This window comes from Dendrobates tinctorius, unplaced genomic scaffold (genome assembly GCF_039654945.1).
Source record: "Dendrobates tinctorius isolate UK_male_01 unplaced genomic scaffold, ASM3965494v1 ptg000070l, whole genome shotgun sequence".
In the NCBI taxonomy this organism is placed as follows: domain Eukaryota; kingdom Metazoa; phylum Chordata; class Amphibia; order Anura; family Dendrobatidae; genus Dendrobates; species Dendrobates tinctorius.
The window spans coordinates 15,690,301-15,712,635 of NW_027361738.1; positions in this window are offsets into that span (position 1 = coordinate 15,690,301).

Here is a 22,335-nt window from a genome sequence, read left to right on the forward strand (position 1 = left end):
GAAGCCGGCAGCCTTAAAGTGGGTTAACAGGAGACAAGGTCACTGCTGATGGAGGTGGAGTGGGGTCACAGGAGGTAGGGTCACTTCTGCAGGAAGCCGACGCCGGTGGAGCGGGGGTCACAGGAGGCAGGGTTGCTACTGCAGGAAGCTGGTGATGGTGAAGCGGGGTCACAGGAAGCCGGCGGCCATGAAGAGAGGTCACAGGAGGCCGGGTCACTGCTGTAGGAAGCTAGCAGCTGTGGAGCGGAGTCACAGGAGGCAGAGTCGCTGTTGCAGGAAGGCAGCGGGGGTCACAGGAGGCAGGGTTGCTGCTGCAGGAAGCTGGCGGCCGTGGAGCAAGGTTACACGAGGCAGAGTCACTGCTGCAGGAAACCAGCGGAGCTGAAACGGAGTCACAGGAAACAGGGTCGCTGCTGCAAGAAGCCGGCAGCAGGAATGGGGCGATGCTGCAGTCTCCGGGCTGAGAGGAGGGGGTGTCCCAGCGGTACGAGGTTGTGGGTCCTGGGCTCCAGAAAATAGTCCCCGCTCAGCCCATTGATTTACCGGCGGTGAGCTGAAAAATGGAGTATGCGCAGATTGAGATCTCGGGGCTACACCAATCCAGGAGTGGGTGAAAAAAGCAGAAATGGTGACATGGTTCTATTAGGGTATGTTCCCTTGGTCAGTAAACGCTGCGGGTTGGACACTGCGCACATCCGCAGCATCCATATGTTACAGCATAATGGATGGGATTTCGAGAAATCCCATGCCCACCATGCGTCCACAGATGCCCGCGTCTTACCTGCGGAGACGGACATGAGGTGCGTCTTTCCAGACAGCAGCATGTCAATTTATCTTGCGGAGACGGGCCGGATGACGCTGCCAATGGGGTGTCCTGGTGACGCGTCCGGAGCAGGCCCAGATGATGTGTCCAGGTAGTGCAGCAGGGCTCGCTCCAATGATGCGGCGGAGGTCGAGCGATGACATGGGGAGGGGCGCGGCCACAGCAGGCTCTGGGAGTTTGCATCAAAGTAATGGCGCCGAGAAGCAGACCACGTGGGATGAACCTGCTGACCTGGAAATCTGAGAATACCAGATCGGGGGAGTGGCCTAAAGTTTAAAGGGAACCTGTCACCCCCCCACCAGGCGTTTTTAAGTAAAAGAGCCACCTTGTGCAGCACTAATGCTGCATTCTGTCAAGGTGACTCTTTTAGTTGGGGTCCCTTCCACCGCTGAAAGAATTGTTTTTATAATTTGTCACTCATACCTCTAGTTTGTCCGGGGGGCATGTCTTTCCCCCCGGACACAGACGCCTCACAGCCATCAGTCATTTCCTCCATTCTAACTGCGCATGCCCAAGAAACAAGATTACAGCGCAGGCGTCGGGTAAATAACAACGCTGAGGAGGCAGCGCCCAGTGGAAAGGAGGAAATGACTGATGGGTGTGAGGCGTCTGTGTCCGGGGGGGGAAAGACCTGCCCTCCGGACAAACTGGAGGTATGAGTGACAAATTATAAAAACGATTCTTTCAGTGGTGGAAGGGACACCAACTAAAAGAGCCACCTTGACAGAATGCAGCATTAGTTCTGCACAAGGTTCTTTTAGTTAAAAACGCCTGGGGGGGAGGTGACAGGTTCCCTTTAAAAAGTGGCCAGGGCATGGCCTGGTGCTTCCTGACCTATGATCCTCTCTAGGAAAATTTAGTCACCTGAGCAGCAGCAGCTCAGTGGAAAGCCCAAGCAGCAAGTAAACCGGCAATGACCCTATAGCAGTGCTGGAGGTGACTCTGGCAGTGAGAGATTAGATTATGCAGGAAGATCCAGTCAGAGGAGCTCCAGCAGAATGGAGGAGTCATCAACCTCCAGAGATGGTCTCTCGGCTGAGGTTTGTCCCCCTCATAATCCGGTACCATTCGATTGCTCCACACTGGTAAGTGATCTTTGTGAAAGTTCAGTAAGTGATGGAGTCTTCCCCCTTCTTTCTCCAAATTTTCTGCCAAGGAAAGAAGTGTACAGTGAAATCTAAGTATAAAGAGTGTAAGCTTTGCAGGGCCCTATTGCTTGACTCTTATCAGAAGAGACTATGTCAGTCGTGTATTGGGCAGACTGTAGCGGAGGATCCCCTAGCTTTGCTATTAATTTGTGAGATATGGGCAGGGGTTAAGGAGGCTTTGAGATCCTTTTCCTAGGAAGAGGCCCATAGGAAAAAGAATAGAAGAGCTAGATCCCCTGAGTTGGACATACGTAGTGGTTCAGACAGCGATGGCGACTCCTCCATGTCCTCGGCATCAGCTTCCTCTTCAGATGACAGGTCAAGTCGTTCCTACTTCCCCATAGAACATGTGGACAAGCTTGTTAAAGCAGTTGGGAATACCATGGGGATAGTGGCGTCCAAGCCGGAAAGGTCGGTTCAGGACATCCTTTTTGGGGGACTGGAACATAGGAGATGCAGATCATTTCCTTTAATTGAGAGGATCCGCCCCCTGGTACACAGAGTGAAAAAAACCTGAGAGGAAAGGCTCACTGCCCCCAGCATTTAAAAGGGATATCTCCTTTGATGAACCTTCCTCATCATCTTGGGATAATGTCCCAAAACTGGATGCACCAGTGGCTAATGCTTCTAGTTGGTCCTCTTTGCCCTTTAAGGGTATGGGAAGTTTAAAAACCAGCTTGACAAAAAGGCAAATAGTTTTCTTAAAGGCACCTAGGAAATGTCAGCAGGATCCCTAAGGCCAGCAGTAGTGGCTAAATGTAATGTGTCACGAATTACAAGGGAGGATATATTCGTATATACCACCGCTGCCATCAATTTGTCACGTACCTGCTTCTCAGTACGTGATTTGGGGTTGCGCTTGCAAGGGTTAATCTATCTCCTCTCACTCAGTCCAGCATTCAACCTCTGTTCTATGGTGCAGTTTGAGCATAAATCACAGACCACACACCCCGCTCATACACGCTGCCACCACTCACCGAATACATGGGCGATGAGTCACGTGAGTACTACTACTACATGCCAATCACCAGGAGCACACACTCTAAAGGTCCCATTACATTTAGCAATGCACCAGCGATCCCGACAACGATACGACCTGGTCAGGATCGCTGGTGCATCGCTAAACGGGCGCTAGTGAGCTGCCAAACAGGCAGATCTCACTAGCTATGCAGCAGCGGTCGATACTTACCTGTCACGCGCAGCGAGGGTGACGTCTTCCGCCCGAGTCCATGGAGTCGCTCGTTGGCGCCAGCAGAAAGCCGACGACGAGAAATGGACCATCCCGTTCTCGCGCGATCAGCGATATCCAGCGGGGGCCGGGTCAGAGGTGTCAAATGTAGCAAGATTGCTACCGATATCATTGTTGCGTCACAAAATCGGTGACGCTTTAGCGATCTCGCTATGTGTGAAGGGGGCTTTAGGCTATGGATTCTTTAGAGCATACAAGGTTCAGACTTATTAAAGTTTTAAGCTTTAATATCAAAGGTACAGTGCTTACAATAAAAGCTAATAATGGAAATAAAAAGTGACAAATATGCAAAAACAGTGATAAAATAAAAGGGAGAAAAACTTACAGAAATATCGAACTTTGCAGTCTGGTGCTCAGACCCTGAGGGAGGGAGAAATATGGAATGGCTCACATCAGCTTTCCAGTTTGCCCCCACATGTGAACGTCTTTCTTTGTGTGTAGGCCTAATTTATAGACGAGTTACTCTAGAGATCAGATTGCTAGACCAGCCTCTCTTGTTAATATTCTAATTGCTGGTTTGTGACTGAACCATGGCTGTTTTAACAATGAATACATTATTTTTCTCATTGCACGGCGAATAAGCCTCCTTACCTTGACAAGCCACAACTGGCATGTCACTCTCCGCAAGGAGAAACCTTACTTCTTAGAACCTAGTCCAGAGCCTCTCACCTAGCCAAATCAGATCTCATACTTTGCACTGACGAGAGCCAACAGCTCGAAACACTCGTTAAAGGGTTGATTGTGACTTGTAGGATTGCTACTACCAATAGGTGGCGCTGTAGAGTAAAAGTCCTCTTTCTTTCTGAAGAGGCAATTTGCATATTATTTTTCTCAGAAACTCTCTGTGTAACCTTTCTCATAGATAGTGTCATGCTGGCGTTTCATGTTTGGAACCTCCTCCTAAGACCGCAATAACCATTCCCAATGACTTCCAGCCCAGGTGGGGGTGAGGCTGTCGGACTTTTTCTCTGCCTGGAAAGAGATATCGAGAAGTGACTGGTTTCATAGGCTAATAAAATCTGGACTAAGGATGTAGTTTCTTTCAAGCCCACGGAACGGGTTCATGGTAACTCCCTCTCGATCCTCCACAGTAGAACAATAGGCCCTAGAAGCGGGAGTCCTGGAGCTGTTGAAGAAGGCAGTCCTGGTGGAGGTTCCCTTGTCAGAAAGGGGCATGGGATTTTATTTAACTCTCTTTCTGATTAAGAAACTGGAAGGTTCCTTTAGGACCATAATAAATCTAAAAGGTCTGAACAAGTTTCTGAAAGTACACCTTTTTAAGATGGAGTCCATAAGATCAGCAATATTAGATCTGAATGATGCTTGCTACCATGTGCCTATACATGCAGATCATCAGCAGTTTCTCAGAGTTTCAGTAGTCCTGCAGTGTACAGTTCAACACTACAAATTTAGAACCCTCATGTTTGGCCTTGCTATTGCCCCTTGAGTCCTTACCAATGTAGTTGCAAAGGTAATGGCCTATCTACAGAGAAAATGTCTTAATTGTCCCCTATCTGGATGATTTTCTAGTAGGCAATTCGACCCAACATTGCACGACATAAGTAGAAGGGGTAATATCCACTTTGGAACAGTTGGGGTGACTATCGAACCTTAGGAAGTCATGTTTAGAGCCCTTAAGGGTACAGGAATTTCTGGGGATTTTGCTTAATTTTGGGGTACAGGAGTATCGCCTACCGAACATTTAGAGGGCATCCAACGCCAGGTGTTGAGAGCCTTGAATTGTCCCATCAGAAATGCTATGTCCCTTCTAGGTTCTCTGACCTCTTGTATTCCGGCAGTCCTGTGGGCCCAATTCCATACTAAAGCCTTGCAGTGGGATCTTTTGTGTAACAACACTTCCCTTAGGGGGTGCCTAGAAGGAAAGATATCTCTATCCTTTATCTTCAATGCAATGACTTCCTTGGTTGCTGGATATTGCTATTGTGTAAAGGGGGTTCCCTGGGTGGTTAACGTATCTCGGGTGGTCACTACGGTCTCAAGACCCACAGGTTGGGGTGCCTATCTTGGCGATGTAGCAGTCTAGGGGATTTGGATTGGGGAGGAGAGAGGTGGTTCATCAAACCTAAAGGAATTAATGGCAGTTGAGGCAGCAATAAGAAAACTCCTTAAAGGTACTGTCACACTTAGCGATATCGCTAGCAATATCGCTATAACTTGTGACGTTATAGCGATATTGCTAGCGATATCGCTGTGTCTGATACTTACCTCCGACCGCTCCCCCGCTGGTTATCGCTGATCGCGCGAGAACGTCCAGGACTGTTTCTCGTCGTCAGCTTCCTGCGGCGCTTCCTGTGGAGAGACGAGCATGGAGCCGGGCGGGAGGACGTCAGGATCGCCTCGTCTGACAGGTAAGTAGCGACCCCCGACCGCTATGATGTCGCTGGTGAGATCTGCCTGTGTGGCAGCTCACTAGCGACCACTTAGCGATGCACCAGCGATCCTGACCGCGTCATATCGCTGGTCGGGATCGCTGGTGCATCGCTAAGTGTGACAGTACCTTAAGTCCCTACAGGGTAATCATGTCAGGATTCTCTCCTACAATCAGGTGACAGTGGCCTACATCAACCACCAAGGGGGTAAAAGATCCAGTCCTTTAACCCCTTCATGACCCAGCCTATTTTGACCTTAATGACCTGGCCATTTTTTGCAATTCTGACCAGTGTCCCTTTATGAGGTAATAACTCTGGAACGCTTCAACGCATCCCAGCGATTCTGAGATTGTTTTTTCGTGACATATTGGGCTTCATGTTAGTGGTAAATTTAGATTGATAATTTTTGCGTTTATTTGTGAAAAAATCAGAAATTTGGCGAAAATTTTGAAAATTTCGCAATTTTCAAATTTTGAATTTTTATTCTGTTAAACTAGAGAGTTATGTGACACAAAATAGTTACTAAATAACATTTCCCACATGTCTACTTTACATCAGCACAATTTTGGAAGCAAAATATTTTTTTATTAGGAAGTTATAAGGGTTAAAAGTTGACCAGTGATTTCTCATTTTTACAACAAAATTTACAAAACCATTTTTTTTAGGGACCACCTCACATTTGAAGTCACTTTGAGGGGTCTATATGGCAGAAAATACCCAAAAGTGACACCATTCTAAAAACTGCACCCCTCAAGCTACTCAAAACTACATTCAAGAAGATTATTAACCCTTTAGGTGTTTCACAGGAACTAAAGCAACATGGAAGGAAAAAAAGGACATTTTAATTTTTCCAACAAAAATTTTCTTTCAGCATCAATTTTTTCATTTTCACATGGGCAACAGGATAAAATGGATCCTAAAATTTGTTGGGCAATTTCCCCTGAGTACACCGATACCTCATATGTGGTCAAAAACCACTGTTTGGGCGCACGGCAGGGCTCAGAAGGGAAGGAGTGCCATTTGACTTTTTGAATGGAAAATATGCTGGAATATTTAGCGGTTGCCATGTCGCGTTTGGAGAGTCGCTGTGTGCCTAAACGCTGGAGCTCCCCCACAAGTGACCCCATTTTGGAAACTAGACCCCCCAAGGAACTTATCTAGATGCAAAGTGATCACTTTGAACCCCCAGGTGCTTCTCAAATTGATCCGTAAAAAAAAAAAAGTACTTTTTTTCACAAAAATTATCTTTTAGCCTCAGTTTTTTCATTTTCACATGGGCAACAGGATAAAATGGATCCTAAAATTTGTTGGGCAATTTCTCCTGAGTGCACAGATACCTCATATGTGGTCATAAACCACTGTTTGGGTGCACGGCAGGGCCCGGAAGGGAAGGAGCGCCATTTGACTTTTTGAATGGAAAATTAGCTCCAATCGTTATCGGACACCATGTCGCGTTTGGAGATCCCCTGTGTGCCTAAACATTGGAGCTCCCCCACAAGTGACACCATTTTGGAAACTAGACCGCTTAAGGAACCTATCTAGATGTGTAGTGATCACTTTGAACCCCCAAGTGCTTCACAAAAGTTTATAACATAGAGCAGTGAAAATAAAAAATCATTTTTTTTTCTCAAAAATGATTTTTTAGCACGCTATTTCTTATTTTCACAAGGGTAACTGGAGAAATTGGACCCCAAAAGTTGTTGTCCAGTTTGTCCTGAGTATGCTGGTACCCCATATGTGGGGGGGGCACTGTTTGGGTGCACGGCAGGGCGCAGAAGGGAATGAGCGCCATTTGACTTTTTGAAATGAAAATTAGCTCCAATCGTTAACGGACACCATGTCGTGTTTGGAGAGCCCCTGTGTGCCTTAACTTTGGAGCTCCCCCACAAATGACCCCATTTTGGAAACTAGACCCCCTAAGGAACTTATCTAGATGCATAGTGAGCACTTTGAACCCCCAGGTGATTCACAGAAGTTTATAATGCAGTGAAAATAAAAAATCTTTTTTTATCCTAAAAAAAAATTTTTTAGTTGGCAATTTTTTATTTTCACAAGGGTACTAGGATAAATTGGACCCCAAAAGTCGTTGTCCAGTTTGTCCTGAGTACGCTGGTACCCCATATGTGGGGGGGAACCACTGTTTGGGCACACGTTGGGGCTCAGCAGGGAAGTAGTGACATTTTGAAATGCTGACTTTGATGGAATGGTCTGCGGGCGTCATGTTACATTTGCTGAGCCCCTGTGTGCCTAAACAGTAGAAACCCCCCACAAGTGACCCCATTTTGGAAACTAGACCCCCCAAGGAACTTATCTAGATGTGTGGTGAGCACCTTGAACCCCCAAGTGCTTCACAGAAGTTTATAATGCAGAGCCGTGAAAATAAAAAATCATTTTTTTTCCCTCAAAAAAAATGAATTTTAGCACGCAATTTTTTTTTCACAAGGGTAACAGGAGAAATTGGACCCCAAACGTTGTTGTCCAGTTTGTCCTGAGTACGCTGATACCCCATATGTGGGGTATGACCACTGTATGGGCACACGTCAGGGCTCGGAAGGGAAGTAGTGACGTTTCGGTATGCAGACTTTGATGGGATGGTCTGCGGGCATCATGTTACATTTGCAGAGCCCTTGATGTACCTAAACTGTGGAAACCCCCCACAAGTGACCCCATTTTGGAAACTAGACCCCCCAAGGAACTTATCTAGATGTGTGGTGAGCACCTTGAACCCCGAAGTGCTTCACAGAAGATTGTAACGCAGAGCCATGAAAATAAAAAATCTTTTTTTTCCTCAAAAAATGAATTTTTAGCTCGCAATTTTTTATTTTCACAAGGGTAACAGGAGAAATTGGACCCCAAAAGTTGTTGTCCAGTTTGTCCTGAGTACGCTGGTACCCCATATGTGGGGAGGAACCATTGTTTGAGCACACGTCAAGGCTCGGAATGGAAGTAGTGACGTTTTGAAATGCAGACTTTGATGGAATAGTCTGCGGTCGTCATTACGTTTGCAGAGCCCCTGATGTGCCTAAACAGTGGAAACCCCCCACAAGTGACCCCATTTTGGAAACTAGACCTTCCAAGGAATGTATGTAAGATGTGTTGTGAGCACTTTGAACCCCCCAAGTGCTTCACAGTTTATAATGCAGAGACGTGAAAATGAAAAAATCATTTTTTTCCAAAAAAATAATTTTTTAGCCCCAATTTTTTATTTTCCCAAGGGTAACACGAGAAATTAGTCCCCAAAAGTTGTTGTGCAATTTTTCCTGAGTACGCTGATACCTCATATGTTGGGGTAAACCACTGTTTGGGCACACGTCAGGTCTTGGAAGGGAGGGAGCACCGTTTGACTTTTTGAACGCAAAATTGGCTGGAATCAATGGTTGCACCATGTCGCGTTTGGCGACCCCCTGATGTGCCTAAACAGTGGAAACCCCTCAATTCTAACTCCAACCCTAACCCCAACACACCCCTAACCACAGCCCTAACCCTAACACATCCCTAACCACAAGCCTAACCCTAATTCCAACGCTAACCCTAATTCCAACCCTAACCCTAATTCTAACCCTAATTCCAACCCTAACCCTCTTTCCAATCCTAACCCTAACCCTCTTTCCAACCCTAACCCTAACCCTCTTTCCAACCCTAACCCTCTTTCCAACCCTAACCCTAACCCTCTTTCCAACCCTAACCCTCTTTCCAACCCTAACCCTCTTTTCAACCCTAACCCTAACCCTCTTTTCAACCCTAACCCTCTTTTCAACCCTAACCCTAACCCTAATGGAAAAATAAAAATAAAAATATTTTCTTTATTTTATTAGTTCTGCCTACCTATGGGGGTGATAATCGGGGGGTTTATTTACTTTTTCTTTCATTTTGATCACTGTGAGAGTGATCAAAATGAAAGAATGGAATCTGCAGCCGGCAGATTCGGGCGGGCGCACTGCGCATGCGCCCGCCATTTTCTAAGATGGCGGCGCCCATGAACCAGACCCGCCGGACACCGGGAGCGACAGGGGGACTTAGAAGGTGCCGGGGGAGGTGAGAGGGGGGGATCGGAGGCTGGCACGGAGCAGAGGGAATGGGAGGGGGCAGATGATGACAGCGGCGGCAGATCGCCGCTGTCATTCAGTTGCGGGGGGGGGGGGCGATCGCTGGTGGGGGGGGTGGAATCGGTGTCTCCAGCCATGTCCGATGCTACAGCATCATCGGCCATGGCTGGATTGTAATATTTCATCAATTTTCATTGATGAAATATTACTATCGCTCTGATTGGCTGTTTCACTTTTAACAGCCAATCAGAGCGATCGTAGCCACGTGGGGGCGAAGCCACGCCCCCTGTGGCGAAGAACAAAGCCCCCTGTATCTGCAGGTCGGGTGACCTTTCAGTGACCTAGGTCACCCGACCCGCAGGGGGGCTTTAAAGTCATGACGCCACATAGGCGTCATGGGTCGTTCTGACACGACTTTTCATGACGCCTACGTGGCGTCAAAGGTCGTGAAGGGGTTAATGGAGGTGGTGAATCGCATATTCCGTATAGCAGAAACTCATCTCCTGTCTTTAACAGCTCTTCACATAACAGGGATAGAAAACACCAAAGCAGACTTTTTAAATCGCAGTCAGATCAGGCAGAGAGAGTGGGAGCCGTACCAGGCCCTCTTCGGACAGATAGTACAGATGTGGTGTCATCTGGATACTGTATCGACCTCTTTGCCACCAGGGGGAACAGGAAAGTGAAGCAGTTGTGTTGTCTCAACCCCTGAGAAGGTCCACAGGTAGTAGTTGCCTTCCTTTTCCGATGGAACTTCAGCCTGGCATGTCCCTTTCCTCCAATAGCCCTGAGTCCATTGGTAATAAGAAAGATCAAAGCGGGCAAGGGTTATCTTAATTGCCCCCTTTTGGCCCAGAAGGTCATGGTTTTTATGGCGCCAATCAATAGGCATTAAGGACACTCCTCTCTACTGGTTCTCTTTCTAGCTTTCTGACCGCTCCTTCAGTGTATCATTCGCTGGCTCCACTTCTCTTCCTCTCACTGCTGGGTTCCCTCAGGGCTCAGTCCTTGGCCCTCTTCTCTCTCTACACGGCCCCAATTGGACAGACTATCAGCTGATTTGGCTTTCAGTACCATCTTTATGCTGATGACACACAACTATACACATCATCCCAACCTTACCCCCGCTGTACTACAGAACACCAGTGACTATTGGCACCCATCTTTCCTTCACCTCCTATATACAATCTCTTGCCCGCTCTTGTGGCTTGCACCTAAATAATATCTCTAGAATCTGCCCCTTTCTCACCATGGAAACAACAAAAACCTTAACTGTTGCCCTTATCCACTTCCGCCTTAACTACTGCAGTTCTCTATTAATTGGCCTCCCCCTCCCCTCTTCAGTCCATCTTTAAGGCTGGGTTCACATTACGTTCAGGCAGTCCGTTAAAGCTGCCATTCAGCACCATTGTCGGGTGCATCACGACGCCGTAAAGCAGCACACGTTCACGATGTGCCGTCATTCACTGACGGAGCCTCGGACGTGGGCTGCAGCGTCTGAGGCTCTGTCCCCGCTAGCGCAGATGAATCATCTGCGCTAGCACAGATGATTCATCTGCGCTAGCGGGTATAGCATAACGTGATCGCGTTATGCTATACCGTTACCACAGCCCGTTAACGCTATGCATTGAACGGGCTGCTTAACGTAATGTGAACCTAGCCTAATGCAGCAGCCAGGCTAAGCTCCACAAGCGACTTTCGACTAACCTGTACACTAATCCGTACCTCCCACTCCCGACTCCACGACTTCTCCCTAGTTACTCTGGAATGCTTTACCCCAGGAAATTAGGATTAACCACAACTTATACAGTTCTAGGTGCTCCCTAAAAACACATCTGTGTAGAGCGGCCTATCACGTTCCCTAGTCAAAGTCCTTTTATATATAGCCCATTCATTATTATCTGAAAATAACTCCATCAAATCCCACTACACCCAAAAGCACCACAAATATTGGCTGCTGATTAACTCATGCAGACTTTATCCCCCATTCCCTCAAGATGGCTGGTCCATAATTGTAAATATGCACCTGTACTTTGGGTCTCCCCCCACCTCATTGTACATTGTAAGCTCTTACGAGCAGGGGCGTCATTACTTTGCTTTAATTATTGTATTATCTTTAATGTTGTTACTTATGACTTGTAGATCAACTGTTGAATTGTAAAGTGCTGCAGAATATGTTGGTGCTATATAAATAAAGATTATTATTATGGCTAAGTATTATGTCGATCAACGATCCGTGGGTTCTTCCGGAGCTTCTCAGGGACCAATCTTCTTCCACGAGTATCCAGCCTCCATCTGAGGGCTTGGAATTTGAGAGGTCGCCATTGATAGAAAAAGGTTTTTCCCCCAATCTGGTAGCCACTCTACTTCAAAGTAAAAACGTTTCCACTACCAGAATATATGCCAGAACACTGAAGAAGTTCCTATCTACCTCGGGATCAAAAATTGAGGGAGGGGTCCCAGTAGGTCGAGTTCTGGAGTTCCTGCAGAAGTGCATTGAACTAGGCCTATTTAGCAACACCCTTAAGGTCCAGGTATCAGCTCTGGGGGGCCCTATTTAGTAGTGATCTGGCAGGGAATGATTGGGTATCTAGGTTTATCGGCTTCATCTAGATCCAGGCCCATCCTTAAATGCAGGGTAGTGCCATGGGACTTAAACCTACGGTAGTTTTGACAGCCATGACAGAATCCCCTTTTGAGGCCATCGAGTTGGCCCCAGTAAAGGTTCTTTCCCTTAAGACGACCCTTCTGGTGACTTTAACATCTGCCCGAAGTGTCAGTGATAATCAGACACTTTCCAAAGTTCAACCATACACTCAGTTTATGAGACAGGGTTGTCTTGAAGCCAGATCCATCATACCTACAAAAGGTGGCTTTTCATCATCCAGGATACCAACACAGTTGAAAGTGTGATGCCCCCTCCGACATCATTCTGCATATGACGTATCAGCACAGTGGGAGTGATGACATCACTCTATCGTACCCGCTGTGGTTAGCAATGAAGAGCTTCAGAGCACTCGCTGCTGAGACTAGAGCAGTGGGGGACCGTGGAAATGTGAGTACTTTTTAACGTGGCCCATTCTTTACAGAGGACTATGTGTGGCACATTATACTGTATGGAAGGAAATGCAGGGCCCGTTATACTATATGGAGTACTATGTGAGGCCATTATACTATACAGAGGGCAAAAATTCTAGAGATGAAATGGAATTTAAGTTGGTATGCATGCAACATGTAGGCACATGTTCACACTGGCCACTAGAAAGACATAACTTTGAAAAACAAAATGATCAAATACCCTGCAGTAAATAAGTAGCAACATGGCATGAAAATAATATAAGGTACTTAGTTAACAATTTTGATAAAAATTTAAAAGCCATCCCACCACGCCCAGGTGACCCTATTCAGGATGGGCCTAAACTTTAGTGTTAATATTATTTTCATGTACTATTGTGACTTTTGGTGTTTTTATTCCAACTTTGCCCAGCCCCAATAATGTGCAGAACGGAGTTGTCTGATTTAACAGCTTGTCTAATTTATGACGAGTTAAGTCGTACCTTATGCCAGAAATCTTATTAACATTAAGCACGCCTCTGCCAGAAATGTTGCCATCTGTAGCTATGTCTCTTTGGACATGGATGGCAGAGCAAAATTGATGAAAGGTTGCAAAATAGGACGGACAGTCTAGATGGCGGATAAGCAACCCCAATCAAATTCCAAAGATAGTCAAACTGTCCTGCAGGCTCAGGGTGCATCAGTGTCAATGAAAACTAACCATTGACCAAGATAGAGCTGTTTGGTAAAGCACATATTTCTACTGTTTACCGAATAGGGAATGAGGCATACAAGGAAAAGAACACAATAACTACAGTCAACTATGGTGGAGGTTTAAAGATGTTTTGGGGTTGTTTTGCTGCCTCTGGCACTGTGTGCCTCGACTGTTTTCAAGGCATCATGAAATCTGAAGATTGCCAAATGATTTTGGGTCATAATGTAATGCCCAGTGTCAAAAAGCTGGGTTTGCTTCCTAGGTCATGGATTTTCCAACAGGATAATGACCCCAAACATACTTCAAGAAGCACAAAGAAATAGATGGAAACAAAGCGCTAGAGAGTTCTGAAGTGGCCAGCAATGAGTCCGGATCTAAATCCCAATGAACACCTGTGGAGAGATCTTAAAATTGCTGTTGGGCAAAGGCACACTTCAAATATGAGAGACCTGAAGCAGTTTCCAAAAGAAGAGTGGTCCACAATTCGTTGGGAGGTGTAAGAAACTTGTTGATAGTTATAGGAAATGATTGCCTGTTATTTATTCCAAAAAGTGTATGTGCAACCAAATGTTAAAGGGGTTGTCCACTACTATGACATCCCCTTCTCACACCCCTTGCTTGGTCCCGATAAAATAAAAAAGCCTATACTCACCTCATGTGCCAGAGACCTTCCCTTGGTGTCAGCACCTGCTCTTTGCTCTTCCCAGGGTTCTCGAACAGTTGTTGCGACATGTGACCACAACGCCCAATCAGCACTGGCGTCCCTGTCCACGCCTTCAAACAAATTGAACATGAAGAGGAAATCAGCTGCAGTCCTGACTTCCTCTTTATGTTCAATTTGTCCAAAGGTGGAGACAGTGACGCCAGTGCAGATTGGATGCCAAACTCATACGTCACTACAACTGCACGGGAGCCCCTGGAAGAGCAAGTGCCAACACCGCGGGAACAGCGCCAACATGGAAGGGGAGTAGAAGCTTTTTTATTTTATTGGGGCCAAGCGTGGAGCATGACAAGGGGTTGTCCAAGTAGTGAACAACTTGTTTAAGTTGAGGCTGCCAAAAATTTTGTTCTGCCCATTTTTGAGGCTTTGTGAAATTATGTCCAATTTGTCTTTTTCTCCGTTTTCTTTGTGTTGTTCCAATACACACTAAGGAAATAAGCATGTATACAAATGTGTAATTTCAATGATTTTCTGGGAGAAATACTTAATTTTCTGAAGCAATTTCAAGGGTGCCAACATTTTTGGCCTTGACTGTAAGTGTTCCCCCCAATGACTCCAGGGTCCAGTACCTCAAACATATTTTATATCATATACAGTAAAGGAAATAATTATTTGATCCCCCTTGCTAATTTTGTGAGTTTGCCCACTGACAAAGACATGAACAGTCCATAATTTTAAGGGTAGGTTAATTTTAACATTGAGAGACTGTCAACAATAAAATCCAGAAAATCACATTGTATAAATTATATAAATTTATTTGCATTTTGCAGTGAGAAATAAGTATTTGATCCCCTACCAAGCATTAAAAGTTCTGGCTCCTACAGACCAGTCAAACACTACTAATCAACTTGTTACCTGCATTGAACACAGCTGTCTTACATAGTCTCCTTTAGAAAAGACTGAGTCTGTGGACAATCAGTCAGACTCTAATCTCTACAACATGGGCAAGACCAAAGAGCTTTCTAAGGATGTCAGGGACAAGATCATAGACCTGCACAAAGCTGGAATGAGCTACAAAACCATACGTAAGGCACTGGGTGAGGAGACAACTGTTGGTGCAATAGTCAAAAAAAAAATGGAAGAAATACGAAATGACTGTCAGTCGACATCGACCTGGGGCACCATTCAAATTCTTACCTTGTGGGGTATCCTTGATCATGAGGAAGGTGAGAGATCAGCCTAAAACTACACGGGGGGAACTTGTTAATGATCTCAAGGCAGCTGGAACCACAGTCATCAAGAAAACAATTGGTAACACATTACGCCTGTAAAGGTTTAAAATCCTGCAGTGCCCACAATGTCCCCCTGCTCAAGAAGGCTCATGTGCAGGCCCACCTGAAGGTTGTTAACACCTGGATGATTCTGTGAGTGATTGGGAGAAGGTGCTGTGGTCAGATGAGACAAAAAATTGAGGTCTTCGGCATTATCTCAACTCACCGTGTTTGGAGGAAGAGAAATGCTACCTATGAACCAAACACCGTCCTCACTGTCAAGCATGGAGGTGGAAACCTTATGTTTTTGGGCTGTATCTCTTCTAAGGTCACAGGACTATTTCACCGCATCAATGGGGTAATGGATGGAGCCATGTACCTGAGTGACAAACTCCTTCCCTCTGCCAGGGCATTAAAAATGGGTTGTGGCTGGGTCTTCCAGCAAGACAATGACCCAAAATATACAGCAAAGGCAACAAAGGAGTGTCTCAAAAAGAAGCACATTAAGGTCATGGAGTGGCCTAGCCAGTCTCCAGACCTTAATCCCATAGAAAACTTATAGAGGGAGTTGAAGCTCCGAGTTGCCAAGCGGCAGCCTCAAAATCTTAATGATTTAGAGATGATCTGCAAAGAGGAGCGGATCAAAATTCCTCCTGACCTGTGCAAACCTCATCATCAACTACAAAAAACGTCTGCTGTGCTTGCCAACAAGGGTTTTGCCACCAAGTATTAAGTCTTGTTTGCCAGAGGGATCAAATACTTATTTCTCACTACAAAATGCAAATTTATATAATGTGATTTTTCTGGATTTTATTTTTGATATTCTATCTCTCAATATTAAATTTATAGACTGTTCTTGTCTTTGTCAGTGGGCAAACTTACCAAAACAGCAAGGGATCAAATAATTATTTACTCCACTGTATATATTTGTATATATTAGCTCTCTGACCGAGAACTCCGCCCTCCAGCATGTGGTGGTTTTAATTGCAGCAAGATCCTACCTACCCATAAAGTCAAGCTTTAAAGAGAGGTATTCACATCTACCCAGACTTCAGCCTAAAGGAGGTATTCACACTAGACACGTAGGTTTTCAGCAGTTCTGAGACCGCCTTGTTATTGGCTGCTAGGCATGCATGAATTGGCCAAATTATGTGCTAAGCGTCTCAATTTTTTCTTATCCAGAGCAGTATTGCTATTCATATTTCATATGTATATGCTTCAACCCCAACCATAACACAATCCTAACACAACAATAACCCTAACCCTCACACAATCCTAACCCCAGCACAACCCTAACCCCAACCCTTACTGCAAAGAAAAATATATACAGTGCCTTGCGAAACTATTCGGCCCCCTGGAACTTTTCAACCTTTTCCCACATATGATGCTTCAAACATAAAGATACCAAATGTAAAACTTTGGTGAAGAATCAACAAGTGGAACACAATTGTGAAGTTGAACGAAATTTTTTGGTTATTTTAAATTTTTGTGGAAATTCAAAAACTGAAAAGTGGGGCGTGCAATATTATTCGGCCCCTTTACTTTCAGGGCAGCAAACTCACTCCAGAAGTTCATTGTGGATCTCTGAATGATCAAATGTTGTCCTAAATGACTTATGATGATAAATATAATCCACATGTGTGTAATCTAGTCTTCGTATAAATGCACCTGCTCTGTGATAGTCTCAGGGTTCTTGTTGATGCACAGAGAGCATCATGAAGATCAAGGAACACAACAGGCAGGTCCGTGATATTGCTGTGGGGAAGTTTAAAGCCAGATTTGGATACAAAATGATTTCCAAAACTTTAAAAATTCCAAAGAGCACTGTGCAAGCGATCATATTGAAATGGAAGGCGTATCATACCACTGCAGATCTACCAAGACCTGGCCGTCCCTCTAAACTTTCATCTCAAGAAGGAGAAGACTGATCAGAGATGCAGCCAAGAGGCCCATGATCACTCTGGATGAACTGCAGAGATCTACAGCTGAGGTGGGACAGTCTGTCCATAGGACAACAATCATTCGTACTCTGCACAAATCTGGCCTTTATGGAAGAGTGGCAAGAAGAAAGCCATCTCTCAAAGATATCCATAAAAAGTGTCATTTAAAGTTTGCAACAAGCCACCTGGGAGACACACCAAACGTGTAAGAAGGTGCTCTGGTCAGATGAAACCAAAATCGACCTTTTTGGCAACAATGCCAAACGATGTTTGGCGTAAATACAACACAGCTCATCACCCTGAACACACCATCCCCACTGTCAAACCTGGTGGCAGCATCATGGTTTGGGCCTGCTTTTCTTCAGCAGGGACAGGGAAAACAAAAAGCAAAAAACACAAATATCCTAAACTAAAAAGTAAAAAATAAAGTGCAAATAATGCATAAAGGTAATAGTAATAATAAGGATATTATTATTACCTTTATGCATTATTTGCAGTTTATTTTTTACTTTTTAGTTTAGGATATTTGTGTTTTTTGCTTTTTGTTTTGTCTGGTTAATGGTCATGTGTTAATATGCACTTACATTGTGCATACACATTAACTTTCTAAGTTCAGACTCCAGTTTTTTATTCAGCAGGGACAGGGAAGATGGATGGTGCCAAATACAGGACCTTTCTCGAAAAAAACCTGTAGGGAGTCTGCAAAAGACCTGAGACTGGGACTGAGATTTGTCTTCCAACAAGACAATGATCCCAAACATAAAAGAAAAATCTACAATGGAATGGTTCACAAATAAACGTATCTAGGTGTTAGATTGGCCAAGTCAAAGTCCAGACCTGAATCAAATCAAGAATCTGTGGAAAGAGCTCAAAACTGCTGTTCACAAACGATCTGCATCCAACCTCACTGAGCTCGAGCTGTTTGCCAAGGAAGAATGAGAAAGAATTTCAGTCTCTCGATGTACAAAACTGATAGAGACATACCCCAAGCGACTTGCAGCTGTCATCGCAGCAAAAGGTGGCGCAACAAAGTAATAAGTTAAAAGGAACCGAATAATATTGCACGCCCCACTTTTCAGTTTTTGAATTCCCACAAAAATTTAAAATAACCAATAAATTTCGCTCAACTTCACAATTGTGTCCCACTTGTTGTTGATTCTTCACCAAAAATTTACATTTGGTATCTTTATGCTTGTACTCGAGTCAATAAGTTTTCCCAGTTTTTTGTGGCAAAATTAGGTACCTCGGCCTATACTCGGGTCGGCTTATACTTGAGTATATGCAGTACATCTGAACGTATTTATTGACCAATTGCACCCAGTGAGGAACTATTAGGCCCCGATTCATCATTGTTTCTACGTCCATGTTTTGAATAGTTTTGTGCCTCTTTTATTTGCACCATATTCAGTATTCTATTTGAGTCTTTTTTTTTAATTGGATTCTATTTTTTTCTTGCTTTGTGGGCAGAGTCCATCAATTCCACATGCTTTAGCCTGATTCATCAAATGTGACTTTTCATAAAGATCAATCAATTTGGCACTCTTTCATCTGAGGCCACCCCTGGTTTATTTTTGGTACAACAAAAATGTTGCTCAATTATTGTGACTTTTGTCGCAAAAACACTTCAAGACTGGAATAATTATTTATTTAGCATTCTTACATACATAGCGCCATTAATTAATTTACAGACATTGTCATCACTGTCCCAATTGGGGCTCACAATCTATATTCCCTATCGGTAAGCCTTTGGAGTGGCGGAGGAAACCGAAGAACCTGGAGGAGGCCCACGCAAACACAGGTAGAATATACAGACTCCTTGCAGATGTTGTCCTTGGTGAGATTTGAACCCAGGACCCCAGCGCTGCAAGGGACAGTACTAACCAGCTATCCTAAAATACTCATTTTTCATTTGCAAAAAATGTATTAATCACCTGTGACAATTAGCTGAATTTAGTGCCAAAAACAGAAACTAATACCACAGGACAAAAAAGGAATGTGACTTAAACACAATGATAAATCTGCAATGAGTTTGTATGTTCTTCCCGTGTTTGCGTGGGCTTACTCTGGGTTCTGCAATTTCCTCCCACACTCCAAAGAAATACTGATCTAAATTGTGAACCCCAATGAGGACCGTTTTATGAGTGGCGGAAGGCACTAAAAAAAAAAATAATTAAAGTGCCTTCGCCCCTCGGGGTCCACCGTGCGGCAGGTGATATGACCGCTGCTAGAGAGGCAGAGCACTGTAGCGTTAATGTGCACGGCGTTAAATGCACCCAGAGTGCACTGAAGCAGGCTCTGTTAAGGACACAGAGCTGCAAACTTAAAGCACACAAAACCGCTGTGTCTGTTTAAGTCACAGAAGAACAGCGATATATAAACACGGTATTAAAGGGTCACAGGAGCAGCCTTAAATGTCAGAACTACTCCGAAAAGACCTACCGTGAAAAGGAGGTACGTGGCATCGCAACTGCGAACGCACGAGGAACTGCAATCGCAGCGCGGTGTAAACGGAGCCTAAGAGGAGACACCGCAATATCGCTGGTGCGATGCAGGATGCTAGCTACTGAGACAGGAAATAGCTGGAGCGCGCTGGCGCTGCTACTGACGGCTGCCCAATCACACACAATCGTAATCTCAGAGGGAAGGGGTTTCATAATAAGTCAGTCACCAGTCCAAGCATCCGTCACCATACATACAACAGCAGTATGAAATACTAGCGCATGGCAAAACAGTCATGCGCGCTTTTTATATCAAACGGGACCTTCCGGAGATCTCCCAAACTCCAGGAGGAGCCAATAGGATTAGACACAGGACCTGAGCATGTGACTCCCGAACTCCAATGGGAGCTCGTCCCATGAGCATGCTCAGTGGAGGGAACAGAGGACTTAGCCTCTGGAGAGAGTTGCCACAAGGCACTCTCCTCTGCAATCTCCTTTACTGCAGATGAACCGCAGGAGACTGCAGCATGTAAGGGTCTAGATTTCACCATAGGGAAGGGAGCAATCAGACTCCTAACATTACCCCCCCTAGGGCCCCCTCCTCCCTGAGCCTTCCGAACCATCAACCTGGGCTCAAACTCACCCGAAGGCGAGCTTGATGTCCTAGTAGGTGTTACAGTAAACCGGGACACCTGGAAGGCATCAGTGGAAGCAAGGTCACCTGGTTTCAACAGAGACACCTGGGAGATGGCAGGAGCTGGCGAAGCAAGTGAGCGCCGCCGTGAATCAGCGACCGTCACCACTCTCCGCTTAGGAGGGCTAACCTGGGCACATAAAGTGCAAGCCTGGATAAATTTTTTAATATCCCGAGCTCTATGAGGCCACCAATAAGATCCAGCCAAGAGCTTCGAGATTTGCATGTAACCTCGATGTTGAGGCGCTTGGGAGGCATGCGCCCATGCAAGAACTTGAGCCTTAAGATGAGGTGGAACAAAAGTCTCAGTGACCGGTTTAGACTCTGACCATTGCGGGGAGCTGGTCTCCGGAGAAACCGCACATACATGGTGAAAACCGAAAATAGATTCCTGATCAGAGTCTGTATTGAGATCGGTACGAGACACCTCCATGGGCTCAGGAGGTATAACCTCTGGCTCGTACAGCTCCGGAGGTACAAGAAATTTAGGAGCTGAGACAGCTCTTCGCTTGGAGTGAGCCCGCTCCATACCACACTCCGAAAAACGGAGGTCGATACGTGAGGAGACGGAGATTAGCTCTTCCAAGCTGGTGGGCATCTCTCCAGTGGAGAGAGCATCCTTTACGTGCTCTGCTAGACCTCGCCAAAAAACGGGGATAAGCGCTCTGTCGGACCATTCCAACTCAGATGCCAGTGTCCGAAAACGGACGGCATACTGGCTAACCGAGAGCGACCCCCGAGTAAGGGCGAGCAGCTGCAGAGACGTATCGTGCGTGACCTGAGGACCGAGAAATACTTGCTTGATGGCTGTTAGCAAGTTGGCCGCAGTCCGAATCTCGAGGTCACCATGGTCCCATAGAGGCGTAGCCCATTCCAGAGCCTTGCCCGACAGTAGGGAGATAATGAAGGCCACCTTAGCCCGCTCTGTAGGGAACTGCGCAGCCAGCAGCTACAGGTGTATTGAGCACTGGTTGATGAATCCCCTGCAGGAGGCGCCATCCCCAGAGAATTTTTCGGGCAACGGGAGGCGGGTAACTGTCGACACAAGGGAGGACATGGACATACGCCCTACGGCATCTGTGAGTGCCTGAACAGCAGCATCTGTGGCCTGTGCAGCTGCGAGAGACCTCTCGAGGGTGGCCAAGCGAGCCTCGAGCTGTCGCACACACTGCACCAGTTGCTGCTGATCTGCCATCTCTAACCAGACCCTGGCGCTAGTATTATGTTATGAGTGGCGGAAGGCACTAAAAAAAAAAAAATTAAAGTGCCTTCGCCCCTTGGGGTCCACCGTGCGGCAGGTGATATGACCGCTGCTAGAGAGGCAGAGCACTGTATCGTTATTGTGCATGGTGTTAAATGCACCCAGAGTGCACTGAAGCAGGCTCTGTTAAGGACACAGAGCTGCAAACTTAAAGCACACAAAACCGCTGTGTGTTTAAGTCACAGAACAACATCGATATATAAACGGTATTAAAGGGTCACAGGAGCAGCCTTAAATGTCAGAACTACTCCGAAAATACCTACCGTGAAAAGGTGCATGGTGTCGCAACTGCGAACGCACGAGGAACTGCAATCGCAGCGCGGTGTAAACGGAGCCTAAGAGGAGACACCGCAATATCGCTGGCGCGATGCAGGACGCTAGCTGCTGAGACAGGAAATAGCTGGAGTGCGCTGGCGCTGCTACTGGCGGCTGCCCAATCATTCACACAATCGTAATCTCAGAGGGAAGGGGTTTCATAATAAGTCAGTCACCAGTCCAAGCATCCGTCACCATACATACAGCAGCAGTATGAAATACTAGCGCATGGCAGAACAGTCATGCGCGCTTTTTATACCAAACAGGACCTTCCGGAGATCTCCTAAACTCCAGGAGGAGCCAATAGGATTAGACACAGGACCTGAGCAT